Here is a 15,041-nt window from a genome sequence, read left to right on the forward strand (position 1 = left end):
AGCACACAGTGTTGTTGTATTATGTAAGTTAATGTATCTGATCTGTTTTAAATAAACCATAATGCTCTATAATGATGTAAGGGAATAATAATAGGTGTCATGTTACATTTAATTTCTCCTCATATATGTCATATAATTAAAAATAACATAATGCTTCTTTAGTTGGACAATGTAATTTATCTTAGCCCTCTCTGCTGCTACATCCATATTGGTAAGGCACAGGTGTCTTTCATTGATACCTGCTTTGGCCTATTGCATTTCATAACAAATATATAACTAGGTTGTTTCACCTCAATCAAGAGCAGTCCCAGATACCAATCTGCTTAAAGCAGAAGAGTTTTATCCTATCTATATTCAGATTTTCTTCTCCCAAAGTGCCTATTTTAGTTAAATAGCAGAGGTGCAGAAATAAAATTATCAGTCTAATAGAGTGTGAAAAAAATTAAGAAAACACAAATGTACTTTGAGATATGTGTGCCAGGGTCAGAATTTCCCTGGTGTGTTCCTGAGGCCTAGATGTTAATTATATGCCCCCTTGTGTTTTAAGTTAAACACTCTGAAGGAATGTGTATTTTAAATCTTCCCTGTAGTGAACATCATGGCTAATGAAACAAGTTAATATTTCATTTCTTCACAAAGAAATGAATGTACTCAATTAATGGAACATATTTTTTGTACTTTGCTTAAGCTTAGTATCATGTTTCATTAAAAAGTACAAGTAGTTATATGAAACAGATATGTTCTCATAGGATTTGTGGGGAAATAATTATTTTTAATCACTGAGACTGAGGAACCTATTATTTGGGATTAATGTCCTTTGTGTTCTCTGCTTCATTTGGAAAGAAGAAAATGGTAACAGTAAATGTGGTCAAAATTAGTATGATAGAAAAGACAGAGGGTTATATTTTTAAAATAAGAATATTTGTGACATGGTTATTACAATGGCCCCGATGTTTCGTGTGCTGTTCCCTGACTCAATAAGAGTTTGGATCAGTTTTCAGAGATTGTTAATATGAATTTTGCTTGAGTTAAAATTGACTCACAGATTTGTGTATATATGGCTTTCAACCAGTCACTACTTTTAAAAAGTTTTAAATAATAGGTCTCAGTGAGTGATGGCCTAATTTAGCTTCATGTAGGTATATTTTGAGACTAACAGACTTGCTTTGATTGATTTGAGTTCTTTTATTCAGAGACTTGCCTTAGTTCTCCTGACTGTGGAAAATTGATTAGTTGTCCTCTCAGTATCAGTTTTTAAAATACCTACATTATACCAAAATGAATGAGTTCATCAAAGCATGCAAAAATATGTCAAGTTAATTTCCCAGTAAGAGTGAGTGGGGCATGGCTTAATTGTGAATCTGAGAATTTCAGGTGAAATTCTGCTAAATCTGTTAGTTCTTTTGTTTATTTAATAAAGACAAAATTATAACAACAGTTAGGGTTTAGCGTGGGACGTAGAACTGCCCTAGGTATTTTATGCTGTAGGTGTTCATAATACAGCAGACCTGGCCCTGCCTAGGCTTCCAAGTAAGATTGGGAAGCTGGCGCTGGAAAGCCCTCTTGACTAGCCCAAAGAGGAAGATTGATGACAGAACGTATGTCTCTATGACTTTGCTGGCCAGTAGCAAAAAGCCAAAATTAGCAAGGATATGGTCTCTACCTCACATCCACACTCCAAATCTCTGTACATTGCATCTAATTGACAGATCCTAATTTGCACCCCAAAACTTAGCTCAAGGGAGTGCTGAGCGTTCAGTTTTGCAGTATCCAGGAAAATAAGAGAGTATATTAGAAGGAAGTGGCAGTGAGGGCTGACTGCTATTGGTCATACAAAGCAATGCCAGTAATCAGGTTTTCTTTTATTTGAGAAAGAGGACCTTGCCTTATATTTTTCATAGTCCTTGGACCTAGCCTTGTGTCGTAGTTATCATGTAGTGAACGTTGGTCAAATTCCCATTAATCCTAATATCACATTTATAAATACCTATCAATGCATCAGTAATGTTATATTGAGTTTGCAGCTTCTTTACAGAAAATTTTTTTCAAGTTTACTGACCATTTTACTTTAGTTAAAACTAAATCATCTGTAAATGCAATTAACTGGTCACACGGAGACTGTAAAATGTTTCAACATGCTGAAAGAGAGTTTAATTTCAAGAAATACAAAAATGTAAATAAAATTTTAATATTTTTTTCCTGTACTTGATTCAGCTCTCTTTCTCACTGTCTGGGGTATTTGCATTCCATTTTGGATAGACCATCCCTATTCTCTTCAATCAGTGTTTTCATTTTGTCTCTGCCTTAAGGAAGTCATATTTTGGGCAGGGATTGGTCTAGTCTTTGTTCGTATGGTCAATATTAGAGATAATTTATTGAATTATATTTCAAATGGCATTCTGCTGGAGGCTTTTCTACCATTTATTGGCTTTAGTGTTACTACTTTTGCTCTTGTGAAGAACTGAGCTTTATATACCTATGTTTGAAACATTTTTGTTAAAGTGTATCATTTTGGTACTTCAGGCTGTTGTTCCTTTTCACTGTACTGGGTTTCTAGAAACTATTATGAATAACAGGTCATCCTATTTTGGTTTGTGTGTTTTTGTATGAAAAATATTTTAATTAAGAATTGTGTCCCCACCAAGGATTTGTAGCCAAAAGTTATATTTAAAATGAACTTAATACAAAGATATAAAAATTTAATCTCATAATTTAAATCTAAAAATTGTTTTCTGTTTTATAAAATAAGTATAATATAAACATTCACGTAATTTTACAGTATGCATGTTCTAATATACTACTAAAAAGTGCGTGTGGACATATCCATGTACGTATATACATATACACATCTATAAATGTACATATAAAGATACAACTATTATATTATTTATATAATGCATCCATAACTGAGAGGCTAGCTATTATAAACATTAAATAAAATTTATAGTTATTTTTTTTCCCCCTAGAGTTTGGAAGAGAGATTCTCAGCTATTATGAAACTGCTTGGGAAAATTGAACAAATTGAACAAGGCTTCACTAATTTTTCAATAGTAAATAGATGCTTTTCAAATGATTATATTTCCATTTGGCTTGCCACTAATCTTGGGATCATTCTTTTCAAACACTGCAAATCAAGTTAGTTTGAATCTTTAAAGAAGGCTTTATTCATGAATATTTGGGAAATTGTGTCCTGTGGATTAGATTCACTGTTCATCTTTTCCCTCTTCCCCAGTCTCCGCTCGAGCTCTTTTCCCCTGCCAACACCAGTGTAAAGGGCACTTTGATGATGAGAGAAGACACTAAAGGAGAACAGAGGGCAGGAGTGCTAGGCATACTCTCACCTTAGTGCTGTTGGCAGTTGTTTGAGTTCTTGGATTGCCTGCCATGGGCATTCATATTTCTACGTTTCTCTCTTCTCCATCCCTTCCTCTCTTTCTCTCTCTCTTTCTGTTTCTCACAAATACTTTTAGTAGCAAATGTTGAATTATCTTCTTTTGTTCCCTTAGTCACTCCCTAAAGTTGTTAGTTTAGGGCTCTTTTGAAGAAAGCATCATTGTTTGGAAACTGTATAATCAGACGACACTGAGGAATGAAATGTCAGTGTATGCTAGGCAGTGTAAATTGGGAGGAGAGCTAAGATTTGAACTAGAGTAGAAAGAATTGAACATATATATATGTATATCATATTTATTAAAAATAACTTATGTGTTTATCTTCCTCACTAGTCTGTACGGTTCTCTGGAGCAGTAGAACATAGAATTCAGCTTTGCATCTCAGCAGCTAGGATATTGCTGAATGCAGTAAATTTTTATTGGATCAAATGGAAGCATATGTATATTTTCTTCAGAAAATCTGACAAGTGTTTTTTTTTTCCTTTCCTAGTCTCAAATGCCACATTTTGTTCTTATCTATTATAAGCCAGCTCCACCACTGAATTTGATGGCTGAAATTGAATTCAGACAAGAAAAGAATTGGTTCTAATGTTGCCCTAATATTTTAATATCCTACTGTTAGCATAATATCTTTTGGTGATTACTCTTCCTCTACCACATATCTGATCGTGTTATTCCCTTGCTGGAAAACCTTTGAAAGCTTAAACTGGATTTCAGCATCCCCCCAACTCAGTTTCTGACCTTTTGAACTGTTGCTCTTCACAGACAGTCTCCAGTGGTCCACTCTGTGGCTCTTGCCCATGCTTTGTTTGGACATGAATGCTTATCTCCTTTCCATCAGTGACCAAATCTTTTCTCTTCTTCACATTTGCATTTGCCTGAACAGAGTAGTTTCTCTTGAATCTACTAACTTAAATCCTATTTCTACTACCTAATATTGCTTCCCTCCTGCTCAATCATATTTGCCCCAATCAGTATTTTCTCCTGGAGTACTTTCCTCAGTGCCTAGCCTGGTATCTTGAACATAAAAGGGAATAAGTAGCCTGTGCCTGGTTTTGTTTTAACCCAAGTCAACTTTATCCTGTGATTTTTCTCTCTCAGTTTCAAAAAAGTTCCAGAAACATCTATGCATCAGAGATTGTATAATTGCTATGTAGGATTCCCTTCTGACTTGGAAGGAACATGACCACATATCTAGTTATTAGAGAGTTTGTTTGGCTAGTGTCCAAGTCATTAATATAGTGATGTGGAATCAATATTAGGTTGAATATTAGGGACCTGTGGCTAATCCTTTCTCTGCCAAAATCTTTCTACTTTATCTTGGATTGATTACTCTTTCTGTGCCTCAATTTTCTCATCTTTAAAATGTAGACTTTGGATTACGTCTCTAATTCTGACATTGTCTCTAGTTAGATATAAAAACTTCTCTTTGTTGAGTTCTTAAAATGTGCCATTCATTCTTCTGGGTGCTATACGATCTCATGTAGAGTCTCATTCCTCTGTGCTGTTACTGAGTCTATTTTGTAAATGAAGTTGCTTTGGTTCACAGAGAATAAGCAGCTCTTCTAAGGTCACAAGGTGGCAAAGCTAGATTTGAACTGAAGTCTGTATGACTCATGCTCTTTCCGTGATATACCACTGTCTCCCCAGAGATGTTATTTTGAGTCATTGAAGTTTGTCTGTTTTCTCATTTACCTTTACAAGTTTCCAGAGGAAGTACATAAATACTGTAGGTGAAAATGTTTGTTTAAAGAAAGTACTATTAAAAGTACCCTGGCATATTTGGGGCAGATTTTCAATTTTTGATGTATGTTTTTAAATGTTCACTAAGTTGTCCAGTCTCTTGTGTGTGGTGACTGTCAAGTATGTGTAGAGGATTAATTGCATTATGTTACATTTTAGTTACATCAATGAACAAATAGTCATTGTTGCTACCTACATGGTAGTCTCCTTTATGTTCCTTAAACCCTCATGGAAGATGTTTTAAATGTGGGCTTAGCAATTCTTCCTCACGAATATGAGAAATAGGAAAAAGAAGGGTGAAGAGATTTTTGTATGATAGGCAGAACTAATTTCTTTATTTTATAAATTTGCTTCATTATTCTCCTACCTCATTCAATTTTTCCACTTTTGCACTTTCAAATTGATTGACATCCTTTGTAACCAACATGTGTAAAATTATGATCTTAAATGTGTGATCAGTTAAAGTTGGATCATATGGTAGACCCTATTCATGCATTTGATTTCTTTTTATAGAATATTGCTTTTCAGTTTTTGTCTTCATTTTAATGTCTTATTCATATGAGTAGACTGTAGTTTTCTTGGAATTTGAATACTACCACTGCGGAAATTAGAAAGGGAGCCAGTGGCAATCAAAGCCAACCAATTTTAAAGGGGGGTAGTTCTTTTCTACCTTCTTCTAAATGCATTGTTTTATAGGTATTATTTATAATTAATTATTTGTTTTTCTTTGGCAGCTGGCCAGTGTGGGTATCTGAACCCTTTCCCTTGGTGTTATCAGCACCATGCTCTACCAAGTGAGCTAACTGACCAGGCCTAATTAATTGTTTTTTAGTTAAGAACTCATTTAGTCCTTATTATCTTCTATTCCCTTTTGGCTATTCTTTGGGTACTTTACTACTGGGAAGAACAGAGTTAATGGAATAGGCCTGAGATAGATAGCTATCCCTAGGAAGTCCTGTTTACAAGGTAGGCCTTTGGCATTTGAGGACTTGAATGATAATCAGTTCTCTACACTGATATGAAACTTTCTCTAAATTATAATAAAGGTAGCTTGCTGTGCTTATACTGTACAAACAATATAGTTTATGCTGAACACCTGCTTTCCATCTGGGAGTCTGGAATTTTGGTACATACTTGTTCTAGGTTGATGATGCCTAAGTGATTAGCCCCTAATTAAAACCTTGGGCACTGAGTCTCTAAGGAGCTTCCCTCAGAGACAACACTTTATACATGTTGTCAGAATTCACTGCTGGAGGAATGAATGTGTCCTGTGTTACTTCATGGGAGAGGATTCTTGACATCTTGCCTTCAGTTTCCACTGGACTTCACCCATGTGTCTATTTCTTTTACTGATTTTGCTTTGCATCTTTTCATTTTAATAAATCTGATGCAGGGAAAAGTTCCAGGTAGTCCTCCGCCCAGCTGCACAGAAGGCAGGAGTGAGAGCTGCTGTGACTGGAAGGCACCCCACACCACTTCTGTGGAGGTGGTCCACAACGAATACCACCATAGATTCTACTATTGCAAGAATGGCTTTCCACCACAGTAGCAGCCATGACCGCCATACAGGTGGACTGCCACATATTCAACTGCATTGACACAAGGAGAATAACCAGGGGAGCCTGGAAAAGAGGAGGAAGCCTTTCTTCTTAAAGCCCACTCCAGAATAATAGAAGAAGCAACTAATATACCAGATGACTAAAAATCAATGTAGAGATACTAGAAATTAAAAAATAAAAATGAGACCACTAAAGGAATATAGTAATTCTCAAATACCAGACCCTACAGAATAGGAAACCTTTGAAATGACTGAAAAGGAATTCCAAGTAACAATCTTAAAGAAACTCAGTGATATAAGAGAAGACTCAGACAACATAATGAAATGAGAAGAAATAGCCAGGATATGAAGGAGGAAATTTATGAGGAGATTAATACCATAAAAAGTAATGTAGCAGAACTGGAATTGGAGGATTCGTTCAATGAAATTAAAAAAACAGCTGATAGCTTAAGCAGCAGATTAGGGCAAGCAGAAGAAAGAATTTCTGATCTCAAAGATGGTCTTATGAGATAACCCAGACAGACAAAAAAAGGAAAAGTGAATTTTTAAAAAATGAAGAAAGTCTAAGAGAGCTAGCAGACAACCTTAAGTGCACAAACATCCAAATCATGGGTGTTGCAGAAGGGAGGAGAAAGGTAAAGGCATTGAAAATATATTCAATGAAATAATAATGGAAAACTTCCCAGGTATAGGGAGAGACATGGACCTTCAGATCCAGGAAGCTCAAAGATCCCAAAACAGATTCAATCCAAAAAGATCCTCTCTGAGACACATTATAGTCAAACTGGCAAAGCTCAAAGACAGAGAGAATCCTAAAAGTAGCAACAGAAAAGCATCAAGTCACTTGTAAGGAAGCCCCTATTCAGACTAACAGTAGACTTCTGAAATGAAACTCTGCAGGTGTGAAGAAAATGGGATGTAATATTGAAAATATTAAAAGAAAAAAACTGCTCTAGAAGAATACTATATGCAGCAAGGCTATCCTTTAGGTATAAGGGAGAAATAGAGTGTTTACCAGACGAACAAAAACTGTGGGAGTTTATCATAATGTGACCAGCCTGCAATAAATTATCAAGGGAGTCCTGCATCTGGAATCTGAAAAACAATAACCACTATCACAAATACACAAGAAAGAACAAAACCCACTGGTAAAACATAAATGCAAATGAGAAAGAAAAAACAAACTAAATCTTACCACCTCAAAAAACCCAACAAACATTGAAGACTAATAATAAAAGGGGAAGACAGGAACAAAAGATATTTAAAACATCTAAAGAAAAAAGTAATTAAAAGCCAGGAGTAAGAGGATACATTTCAGTAACAACCCCAAATATAAATGGATTAAGCTCCCCACTCAAAAGACGAAGACTGACAGATTGAGTTAAAAAGCTACCCCAACTAGATGCTGTCTTCAATAGACTCACCTCACCTGTAAAGATGCACACAGACTAATAGTGAAAGGATGGAAAAAGATATACAACTCAAATGGAAACCAAAAAAGAGCTGGAGTAGCTATTCATATATTGGATAAAGTTGACTTAAGCCAAAAACCATAAAACGAGACAAAGAGGGCCACTATATAATGATAAAGGGATCTATCCAACAAGAAGACATAACAATCGTGAATATATAAGCCCCCAACACTGGAGCACCTAAAGCAAACATTATTAGACCTGAAGAAAGAGATAGACCCCAATATGGTAATATTTTGGGACCTGAACACCCCTCTCTCAGCACTGGACAGATCATCTAGGCCACACATCAACAGAGAAACAGTATTTAAACTACACTTTAGACCAACTGCTCCTGGCAGATATATAAAGAACATTTCATCCAACAACTGCAGAATATATATTCTTCTCATCAGCATGTGGAACATTCTCTGTATAGACCACATGTAAGGTCACAAATCAAGCCTCAAGAAATTAAAAAAATTGAAATCGTCTCAAGTATCTTTTCAGACCACAACAGATTAAAACTAGAAAACAGTAACAAGCAAAACTCTGTAAACTATACAAATACATGGAAGTTAAACAACAGGGTCTTGAATGACCTAAGGGTCCAAGAAGAAATTAAAGAGGAAACCAAAAAATTTCTTGAAACCAATGAAAATAAGGACACATCATTCAAAACATGTGGGATATTGCAAAAGCAATACTAAGAGGGAAGTTTATTGCAAGAAATGCTTACATTAAAAAAAAGATTTAAAATAAACAACCTAATGCTACACCTCAAAGAACTAGAAGAACAGGAACAATCCAATTCTAAACATAGGAGATGGAAAGAAATAATTAAGATCAGAGCAGAACTAAATAATACAGAGACCCCAAAAATGATTCAAAATATCAATGAAACAAAAATTGGTTTTTAGAGAAAGTAAGCAAAATAGACAAACTATTAGCTAGGTTAATTAAAAAAAAAAAAAAGAGAGAGGGAAGACTCAAATAACAAAAATCAGAAATAAAAGAAGATGCATTGCAACCAATACAGAAATACAAAGAATTGTTTTTAGAGAAAGTAAGCAAAATAGACAAACTATTAGCTAGGTTAATTAAAAAAAAAAAAAGAGAGAGGGAAGACTCAAATAACAAAAATCAGAAATAAAAGAAGATGCATTGCAACCAATACAGAAATACAAAGAATGATTAGAGACTCTTACAAACAACTATATGCCAACAAATTTGAAAACCTGGAAGAAATGGATAAATTTCTGGACACAGGCAAACTACCAAGACTGAACCAAGATGAAATAGAAAACCTGAACAAACCATTGACAAGCAAAGAAAATAAAGCAGTAATTGGTAGTATCCCAACAAAGAAAAGCCCAGGACTGAATAGCTTTACTGCTGAATTCGACCAAACCTTTAAAGAGGAATTAATAACAATTATCTTCAAACTATTCCAAAAAAATTGAAATAAAGGCCACTCTTGCAAACTCATTCTACAAGGCCAGCATCACCCTGATACCCAAACCAGACAAAGATAAAACAAAAAATAAAACTGCAGGCCAATATCTCTGATAAACATAGACACAAAAATCCCTAACAAAATACTAGCAATTAGAATATAGCAACACATAAAAAATCATGCACCATGATGAAGTGGGATTCATCCCAGGGAGTGAAGGATGTTTCAACATATTCAAGTCAATAAATATGATACATTGCATCAACAAAATAAAGGACAAAAACCATATGATTTTCTTAATAGATGCAGAAAAAGCATTTGACAAAATTCAATGTCCTTTCATGATAAAGACTCTTAGCAAATTAGGTAAAGAAGGAAGGTATCTCAACACGATAAAAGCCATCTATGACAAGCCTACTGCCAGTATCATCCTGAGAAAAAAAGCTTTCAGCTTTTCCCTAAAGAACAATGACAACACAAGAATGCCAACTATCACCGCTTCTATTTAACATAGTATTAGAAGTACTAGCTAGAGCAGTTAGGCAAGAGAAAGAAATAAAGGGCATACAGATTGGAAAAGACAAAGTGAAATTGTCCCTGTTTGCAGATGACACAATCCTATATGTAGAAAAACCTAAAGACTCTACCAAAAAACTCTTAGACCTGATTAACAATTTCAGTAATGTCATAGGATACAAAATCAACACTCCAAAATCAGTGTTTTTATACAACAGTAATGAACTAACAGAAAAAGAAATCAAGAAAGCATGCCCATTTACACAGTTACCAAAAAATAAAGTACCTGGGAATCAATTTAACCAAGGTGATGAAAGACCTCTACAAAGAGAACTACAAATTGCTACTGAAAGAAATTAAAGAAGACACAAAAACGTGGAAAGACATTCCATGCTCTTGGATTAGAAGAATCAACATTGTGAAAAGTCAATACTACCCAATGTAATCTACAGATTCAGTGCGATCCACATCAAAATACCAATAACATTCTTCACAGAAATAGAAAAAACAATCCTAACATTTGTATGAAACAACAAAAGACCCCAAATAGCCAAAGCAATACTGAGCAAAAAGTTAAAGCTGGAGGCATAACAGTACTTGACTTCAAATTATCCTACAATGGCATAGTGACCAAAACAGCATAGTACTGGCATAAAAACAGACACCTGGACCAATGAACAGATTAGAGAACCCAGAAATCAACCCACATACTTACAGCCAACTGATCTTTGACAAATGCAACAAAACATACATTGGGGAAAAGAATGCCTCTTCAGTAAATGGTGCTGGGAAAATTGGACATCCGTATGCAGAAGAATGAAACTAGATCTTCACCTCTCGCCATGTACCAAAATCAACTAAAAATGGGTTAAAGACTTAAGTATAAGACCTGAAACTATAAAACTACTAAAGGAAAACATAGGGGTTGAGGAAGTAGGACTTGGCAAAGACTTCATTAATAACACCGTAAAAGCTCAAACAAAAAAGAAAAATTAAATAAATGGGATTATATCAAACTGAAAAGCTTCTGCACAGGAAAGGAAACAATCAACAGAATGAAAAGACAACTTACAGAATGGGGGAAAATATTTGCCACCTGTGCATCTGACAAGGGATTAATATCCAGAATATACAGGGATCTCAAACTATACAATAAAAAACCAAATAACCCAATTAACAAATGGAGAAAGGAGCTGAATAGACATTTTTCCAAGGAAGACATACAAATGGTCAATAGATACTTGAAAAAATGCTCAACATCACTAATCATCAAAGAAATACAAATTAAAACCACACTGAGATATCATATCATCCCAGTTAGATTGTCTGTAATCAAAAAGACTGAGGATACAAATGCTGGTGAGGATGCAGAGAATGGCAAACTCTTCTACACTTTTGTTGGAACTGTGAACTGGTACAGCCACTATGGAAAACAGTATGGAGGTTTCTCAAACAACTACAGATAGATCTACCATATGATCCAGCAATACCACTTCTGGGTATATACCCAAAGGAATGGAAATCATCATGTCAAATGGATACCACCACTTCCATGTTCATTGCAGCTCTATTTACAGTAGTCAAGATGTGGAAGCAACTTAATGTCCATTGACNACCACTTCTGGGTATATACCCAAAGGAATGGAAATCATCATGTCAAATGGATACCACCACTCCCATGTTCATTGCAGCTCTATTTACAGTAGTCAAGATGTGGAAGCAACTTAATGTCCATTGATGGACAACTGGATAAGAAAAATTCCTGCTTTAGTGCTTAGATAATTTCATACAATCTAAATATAAAGTTCTTCAGGGTAGAAAATGCCTCCGGGAATGTATAATAGTAATAATAGAAATGAAAGTCATCATAATGGAATAAATAAGAAAAATGCTTTTCATTTAGCATTTCATGTAGTATATGAGGAAGATACTGGTATTTACTATTTGTGCCTTACTATTTACTATAAATAACCTGAAAGCATTTATTCATGAATTAATGATATTTGTACACTTGCATGCTCTCTCTATGTGTATGTGTGGATGTATGTATAAGTATTTGAGTGTGTGTGTGTGTGTGTGTGTGTGTGTGTAAGGAATTGTTATGAGGGTTCTGTAGTGTAATCCTTTGATGGGGGAGAAAAGTTTATACAATTAGATTTTTTAAATTTGTTATTTGAGGAAGATGGGTTAAGGAAAAGGCCAAAACAATGGCTGAACAGGATTCTTAACAAGTGAATATAGGAAGGAACCCTACCTGAAGCATACTGTAGGCTGACAGTAGCAAAGTAGTAGATACCAATAGTTTCCAGATTCAGGGCATTTAGAGGCAGTATTCATCCAGTTCAAATTCAAACTTGTTTTCTCCTCAGTAGTGAGAACCAGAATTATTTACGATAAGATTCACATCCTTTTGTGTTTATTTACATTGACCAATGGCATGTTTTCAAACGTTATTCTTTGTGAATTATTGCATGCAACTTGTTAATATGAAAGTGTGCAGTTTTTAAATGAGAGAAGAGTTTATGGGCTTAAGCTCTGGGCGTGTGCGTGTTAATCCTGTGTGTATTGTTGTTGCTCTGTAATTACAGAAGAATAAATATCACTGAACGTGTTTTTGGGTTTGAAAGAGTTGCTGGAGAAATCCAAAGAATTTTGTACACTTTTGGGTATATTATAAATTTGAGGCTAACTGGAACCTTATTTCTGTTTGTCATCTTTTAAACATCTCTTTTGTTTCTTTTCCTACAGTGGTTATTTCAGATCTTCTCATATTTAAATTGTTAAATACAATTCTACCCCCATGTCTATCCTCTTGAGTTGGAGAGAGACTTTATTGCCATTTTAGTAGAACTGTCTTTGTGTTGGGCATCAGATGAATTCACTTTTTGACATGCTAAATTTAAGATGCCTATGTGATATCTAAGTGTAGAAAGTCATTATGCAATTCGATATTTAAAAGTCTGGAGTTTAGGAGTTTGATCTGTCTTCTGAATTGGGAATCACTTATATCTCTGTCTACCTACATATTTGCTTACCTAACATGAATATCATGTAGATGGGATGATACTTAATACTGGAACTTATTCAGATAATTGTAGAGTTATCTGTATTTAAGGCTAAATGGTAGAAGAGGACCAGGAAAGGAGATTATGAAAGAAGAGGAAGAAAATGGAGAACTTGTGAAAACTGGTATTATGAAAGTTAAGGAAGAAGAGAATGTTAAGAATGAGCAAGAGGTAATTAACAGTGTTACATTCTATGAGGAAATTAGGTGACGAAAGATTTTTAGAGTCTGTTGTATTTGGCTATATATAATCTTTGGGGATCTTGGTGAGAGCTATTTTAATTGTATAATAGGGATGGAAACCAGATACAGAGAACTAAATGAACTGGAAATAAGATTGTGGGGGTATGAAGTGTATACTACTCTTTCCAGGAGCTTGGTTTAAAAGGAAGAAGTGTATAGGTTAGAAGATAATGTAAGATTGAATAAAAGTTTTTTCTTTTTTTTAAAATTTATTTTCAGTTTTTGTAATCATTATTGTTTTGTTTGTTTGTTTGTTTGGTGTTTATTTTAATTGTTTTTTCTTAATTTTATTTTTGGCATCTGGCTGGTATGGGCAACCAAACCCTTGGTCTTGGTGTTATAAGGCCGATTACTGTTATGTTTTGAGATGGGAAAAGTAGAGCACAATGATCCAGTAAGGAAAGAGAGGTTCAAGACATGGAAGAGAAGACCTGGTTGGTATAGTGAAGCCCTTGATGGATGAGGAAGGAAATAGCAAAGATAGGCTAACTTGTCTAAGGAGGAAGGATCCCTTTTCCTTAGAGGCTGGAGAGGAGGAGAGAATGGCCATTGGTAAGTTTCAGGATGTTACAAGTAGGGCATTTTTGGGGTGTCCTGCATTAACTGCCTCAATTTTATTTCTGAAGGAGGAGCTGTAATACATACTTAAAGCGAGAGAAAAGATGGTAGTATCAGAGAGGAGACAGTTTGAAATGGCCATTGTTTGAGCTGGGTAGAGGCATGTGGAAGAATTTCTGGGTGCTGATGAGCTGGCCCTCAGTGTGTGGTCACATTACCAGATGTTCCTGTGTATTTTTCCTTAGAGGACTCAGTAAACTGATGTAGGAATTAGGAAATTTTTTAGTTCACCCAGAATTGGTGGTTTTATTGTTAAAGTTCAGTGGAAGAACAGTTTAAAATAGGAGGTTGAGCTATGAGCAAGCATGGCTAAAGTGAAAGAATGTGGAGGTTGGGTTAGAGAGCCAGGGACAGCAAGGGAGGAGTGGTCATCTTGACAGTGAGGAGCAGGTACAGCAGAGGAAGGGAGTGAAAGAACTGATTAGACTGGTAGTTAAAGGCAGAGGTTGGAGGTGGGATTGGAGATGGGGGCAGGGAAGAACCTCTTGCTTCAAAGGTAGCGGTTCTTATAAAAACACCAAGACAGAACCATGGGAGTGGGTAACTGAAGAGGCATGGAGTTAGGACCATCAGGGAATCTGGAAGTTTAGCGAAGTGTTAAAAACATGGGCTCTGGAGTCAGACTGTCTGGTTTCAAATCCTCCTGCCATAATGTATTAGGCATGTGATCTTGGGCAAGCTATTGACTGCGGCAAGCCTTGGTTACTTACCACTAAAATGGAGATAACAATAGTGCTTTACTTTAATTGTGTGGTGGCATTGAACTAGGTAATTCATATACAGCATTTGTTCAATCCTGGCACAACTCAAGTGCTCAGTCCATTTCAGTAGAAGTCAGTTGTTTTATTATTTTTGCCATCTCCTTTTTATTTATAGTTCAGCTTATACATCACCTCTTAAAAGAGACCCTTTCCAGACACTCTGTAGAATATAAACCCCTTCAGGTAACTCTGCATCATGTTTTAGCACCTTGTGCTACCTACTATTGTAAATTAGCTTT

General features: G+C 35.4%; 1 protein-coding gene across 1 annotated transcript in view; it reads left to right on the plus strand.

The window, feature by feature from the left end:
- Positions 1 to 15,041, plus strand: part of CEP128 (centrosomal protein 128kDa) — a gene marked incomplete at its 3' end in the record, with an annotated part of 161,188 nt that overhangs the window by 109,432 nt on the left and 36,715 nt on the right. The window lies entirely within an intron of this gene.

This window comes from Galeopterus variegatus, unplaced genomic scaffold (genome assembly GCF_000696425.1).
Source record: "Galeopterus variegatus unplaced genomic scaffold, G_variegatus-3.0.2 Scaffold1653, whole genome shotgun sequence".
Lineage (NCBI taxonomy): Eukaryota > Metazoa > Chordata > Mammalia > Dermoptera > Cynocephalidae > Galeopterus > Galeopterus variegatus.